We start from the raw sequence: 6,037 nt of genomic DNA on the forward strand, positions 1-6,037 counted from the left end.
AAATTGCGAAAGTGTGAAAGCCAACTCTGGACTGGCTGAGTGTTGCAACCACCAATCATATGGAGTCTAGCGGACGATTAGGTATGAATAGTCAACTCAGATCAAGATGAGACCAAGACTGGAGTGTGCCAAGACGAATACAGTGTAAGAATACAACCTTTAGAGACTGAGACCAAGTCCAACATAAGACCAAGAATCTGGTGGACTAATAAGTGTGAAAATGACCTAAATCTGCTGCAACATCAAGGCTTCTTCATGAACACACGGTTAGATCCATACTGGTTATATGACTGAGGGGACGTCTGTATTTCTGTTTTAGTTAATAAGTGAATCATCAGTAGTGTTGAGCAGCACCAAAGCTGTGGGTACATTTGTATGATGTGAAAGAAGAAACACTGTCTACCATTTAGCAAAGCCCTTACCAGAATATCAATACTATATCACAGGAGACCACACCATGACATATCGCATTATTGATTATTTGTCACGCCCCTTTAATAATTAGGGTTAAAGACGCTTAACTGAACATTGAACAATGACCCTTACTCATTTCCAAGCATATTGTACATATTTTAAACCTTTTTTACAGTTCTCTTTTAGTATTTCTTGTCTTCAGTGAAGCTCTATGCCTATGGTCATACCACTTTCCTCTTGATTGGGTCCCGCCCACTGCAAGAATTTCATCTTAGTTAAACATCTGCCTAATGTACCTGACTGTGCCAGAGAAAGCACTCAACGCCACATCAACATTCACCAAGGTCACTCCAGTTTTTCCCACAGTTTAGTACTCACTCCCTTATCTTGCAAAGTTAGCGCTTTTCCAAAGAAAATCCCGATCACCCCTCAAAATCTAATCTTTTCCTTCCTTTGAGCGATAACTTGTTGTTGTGCAGATGTTTATTTGTGGCCTGTAAGTATGATGATGATGATGTAGCATCAACTTTATTTTTCTCCATGCTCCATTGCTTGACTAATTCATGATACAAAACAACAGAATCACAAATGAAAAACCAGGTAGAGTTCGAGTTCCTAAGTTAAGTTTCTGGGATAACTTTATCGCTCAATCCAAAATCAAAATGATTCGAACAGGAAAACTTGAGAGTTAAACTTGAGAGTTAAACATGCTCATGCCTTAAGCTTTGGCAAAGCTGACAGTAAGAATATATGTCTTTTTTTCCCCTCCTGTTTTTCAGAAACTACAGTGAATTCAACCATTTGCGATGATCAATACACGGTGGGGGAGAAAAGAGATGCACTGTAGATGCCTGAACAGCTGGTGCTGGAGGTTAAGTGTTCCTGAGAACACACATAGCTACATAAACCCAAACAAATATGAAGCTCAGCTCTTATTTTTTTAGCATCAGAGTACTTTTCTGGTGTTCCTGACAAGTTGCTGCTGTGACTGGGTGGAAAAAAACACGTCTAATTAATCTAATGTGGCCTTCCAATCGCGTGACCATGTCTGTCATCGTAGGGCCCTTGACAGGGCCATCTTCGCGGCACGGCGACATATTGCGCAGGTATACGGCAGTGAGTAGTTATTCATCATCCGTAATGTTAACGATCACAGCATGTCGATAACAAACCTGCGAGTTAAATGAGTTTGTGCACTCAGCTACGCCTGCGCCGAGGCGGTTCAAGGTCACTCCCTCCCCGTGCCTGACAGGAGGGATGATTCTCGGGCCAGGCTGCAAGCACACACATCTTACCTCAAGGTCAAGTGTGCCACTATTTAGAACAAATAGATACATAAAACACTCAATCTTGTGGGTGGGTAAAGTATGGACGAGGACCTTGGGCTGGGATAAACTTGGCCGGCAGCTCGTATATTTCTTCCTGTACTTGTATTTCAGCTTGACACTTGGCCACCCCACCGCACACACCTCACACCCCCCCCCCCCTTTCTCCCTCCCCCCGTTTTGCTTTAACATCTTGAAGTCCCTCTGATGTGACTGAACACAGAAAAGTTAGCATTGATTTTTGTCAGCTCACCGGAGAGAGAGAGAGAGAGAGAGCGATGTGGACGGATCTGGATCGTCTCAGGATGACAAACTGTGTTTATCGTGCAGCCCGGTAGACAGCTGAATGTGGACTCTGCAGCTTCCTTTAAGCTGCTCTGTCAAACATGCCATGACCGGCCGCTGCTATTCACCTATGGATGGGTGAAGAAATAAAAACACAGAGGGGCCTTTGTGTTTGCGCAAGAGCAGGACAAGGCTTGGGCGCGTGGCGAGAGGATACACTTGATTTGGAGTCAGTTAGCAGCTCATGCCTATCGTTATGGACAATGGGGCAAGGGCAAGTGTCTCCCTCCCCTTAGCTGTCCTCTCTCTCCCTTTCCCTGTTTCTTGGCGTGCTTCCCCCTGGAGACACGAGCCGGGGGCTGGTAGCTCTGATGGCCAAGCGTGACATTTAAACCCCTGCCCTGCGGTTGCTTCAGGGAGGCTTTGTGGAGGAGATGGGGAGGCGGAGGGGGGCAAAGAGGTCCATCTGAGTAGAGAAAGAGAAACGGGGTGTACGGACAGAGGCTCACCCTGTCCCTCGATGCACATGCACCCCCCCCGATTCCCCCCCACACACATACATACGCCCTCCCCTCCGTTGCTTCCCCCCTGCAGAAATCCTAGTGTGGTGGGGGCCCCATTGTGCACAGGCCTGGTGCTGAAGAAAAGGGCCCTTTGGTGGTAAACAATTCAGCTGTCCACTCTGATCACAATGGGGGCACATCCCATTGCTTTGAGCATCTGTTTCGAGTAGGTACTGGTCCCCTCGCCACTCGTCAGCCGCTGACCGTAAATACCCGGTGAGCGACTAAATCCCTGAATCTGCTGAACCCACTACCACCTGCTCTCAGACTCCCCTCCTTTTATCATTCCTTTTTGCGTGTGTGTGTGGATCAATACTGTTGACTCCACTGCAGTTTTCTCTTTAAAAGGTGATCTGAATGGCCTCTCGTTGTCTGTCGCATGAGGATCTCGTGCTCTTTTGAAATTGTGTACAGTGTTGGAGGCTGAAACTGTACAAGGCTGATTAAAGCTTGCATGAGAAAGGAGATGATGACACCGCCATGAGTTTTCTGTCCAGGCCTCGTTCATGCAGCTCATTCCATGGCTACTTATCGCCCCCTTGTGGCTATTTTGGATATTGGATTCCTGCTTGTAAATTTCTGTTCTGCTGATGTAAACATACTGTGGAAAGGTGGAATGATACTAAAAACTTAAATCTAAACATGTAAGAAAAACATATATGACTCCTCATCATTAATGCGGATTTGCAAGAATTGTATTTTTAAAATTTGTTTTAATCAATATTTTTGCTGTACACCCTTGTGGCATTATGATCTTTGTTCTATGAATATATTCCTTATTTTATTGACTATATCTGATGTTATGTGGTGACCTGCTGTCATTGTTATTAGCTTCACTTGTAGTTTTGTTCTTTCGGTTTCTGTTAATTCTGTCGTTCTGTCCATTGGTAGGTGTCGTAGTGGTAAGGTAAGTCATTGATTTTTTTTAACATTATATTCTTTTTTGTAGACCTTTCATTTATGATGTGCTCTTTAATTTTTTTACATTAAGATGTAACATTTACTTTTTGGACCACTGGTTACTAATTTGGTAGAGGCTAATGGTTATCAATAAAACAAAAATAAATAAGCAAATGCTCCTCTTCAGGTTACAGGCCATATTCAAATTTTATTCTCGGCCTATTCCTGCAATCTGAGTCTTTTAACAAACTATATTTTTCAACTATTTATTATTTGTGCTTGGCCATATTTTAACCCTGCCATTTAATCCATCTTTTGCACATTTTACTACAACTCGTGTCTTTTTGCTCATTAAAATAAAGGTAATCTGTTTTACAGACCATATCATGTACCTTAGGTTGAGATTCAGCTGCATGTACTGTACTCACCCACATTTCGATTTTTCCCTGTTATTCTCTGCAAAATCAAAGATGCAGATCATCCGCTGTGGCGACCCCTAGAGAGGGAGAAGCCGAAAGAAAAAATAAAATATGACATATTATTGTAGTATTTTTGGAGACAAATGCTTTTGAAATCAATCCCATCTTCGAGGCATATTATCTTCTCTGTCTGAACGTATCGATTTGCGCGTCATTTCTGGACGTATAAAGCACAAAATAAATCCAAAGAAGATGTTTACATAGTCTAATCTCTACTATTATATCTTAATTAATACATTGATCTGTTGTATTATGACTACCACTTAAACAAATGTAACAGAGTGAAAGTATTTCGTGAGTTTGGACCCGTCGTAACACACAGTGCAGTGTGTTGCTATTCTGTCTGAGTGTGTGTATAAGAATGTCTAAATCTGAATTTACTCCAGGCTTGTTATGGCCCCCCACTCTATATTAGTTTTCTGGGAAAATAATAAGCAAATGACACATTTTGAGGATTTTTTTTTCCCTCCTCCAACGCCTCCGCTTTGAGCCAGATCCTCTGCTGGGGAAGCTCTAATCAGCTCGGAAACATTTGCTTCCCTTCTGGCAAGGTCAAATGGGTCACGGTCCCTGGGCTGGGTGTCCACTCCTGCCTCCGTCCTCCCCTCCCCTTTTTTGCTGTAAAGCCCAGCCCCACCCCCCTTGGGGCCCATAGGCCCTGCAGGCACAATCACCGCACAGCGACTATAGGCTCACAGAAGCTGGCTTTAATCTATACAGAGCCCTGGGATGGACTGCGGCTGTCTGTCCATCAGTCTGTCAGTGGGTCTTGCCTTGACCGTACGCGGGCAACCCTGGACCAAACGCTATCGACTCAGACAGAGCGAAACCCAGATTTGTGATTGGTCTGCAGAGGCGTCCGGCGAGCCTCCTCCTGCTGTTTGACCAACTGATTGATCTGTTAACACTGGCCACTGGCCGTGTGTCCCTGAATTTAATTTCAGAATTCATTTCTGGGAGATGTGTGTGTGTGTGTGCGCAGAAATGATGTAGAGTCCCAGGATCGGAGTGGAGGGTAGAGGATGGAGGTGAAATAAAAATGCAATTTCAATTCCTTTTCCACATCTATCGTTGCATATTTGGAACATACTGTACATACCTGACTGGTCTGCCCTTAAAGCTTATTCTTCTTCTATTGATTTCATTTTCAACTGAGAAATAATGGTCCTTACTCAGATCTACGTGTATCCGTCTTTCAATATCTGTGTTCTCAAATGTACATTTCTTTTAATTTTCCATGCCACTGGAGATGTTTTGCCTTTTGGGCTCAATGTATCGGTTCATTTCTGTGATATAGCATCGGTGTAATGTCTATGCCGGAGATATATGTTATCTGCAGTACATGACTGGACCTGTAAAAAGGTGCCTTTACTGTCATTGCATTTTATCACTTATCAATACCCGAGAAACCCCGGCGCTGTCAAAATAATAAAAAAAAGTGTTAAAAAATGCCACTGGAGTCGAGGCTGTGCAGGTTAGGTAACCCTGATTAATTTCACAGCTCATAAATAGCGTCGATGGTCTGATGTGTGGGTATTGTCCACGGTGGATTTCCCCGGTCTATTCTGCTTCTCTATTATCAGAAATATCCATAAAAACACACAGAGATGGTGAAATAAAAAGGAGCGGTCAAGACAATGGCCATGTTAGGAAGTGAGGGTTGATTTGATGGAGTCTCTCTCTCTCCCTCTCTTTCCTCTCCCCCCTCTGGCCTGCTGCAGACACAGGGAGGGGGGTAGTGGTGTTCAGATATGCATCACAAAGGCTTCCTGCAGTATTGATCCGCAGTGGGTTAAGGCAGTCTATCAGCAAATGTCCCTCTCTCTGGGAAAAACAATGGGAGATTAAAAACACACACAGCTTGCTGGGTGGGAGGCTGCTGATGGGCCCTTATCTGGGCCCAAAGGTCACTGTGTACCGATATAATCCACTTTCACTTAACAGCTTCATTTAAGAAACCATATGCAAATGGTGGCATTTCGGGATGTTTATTTAAAGATTGAGGTTTGTTTTTCGAGAGGCAGGTGAGGGTTTTTCCTACACAAGGACAGTTTTTGAAGGACGGCAAACT

The sequence above is a fragment of the Microchirus variegatus genome, assembly GCF_963457635.1.
Source record: "Microchirus variegatus genome assembly, chromosome: 1".
NCBI lineage: Eukaryota > Metazoa > Chordata > Actinopteri > Pleuronectiformes > Soleidae > Microchirus > Microchirus variegatus.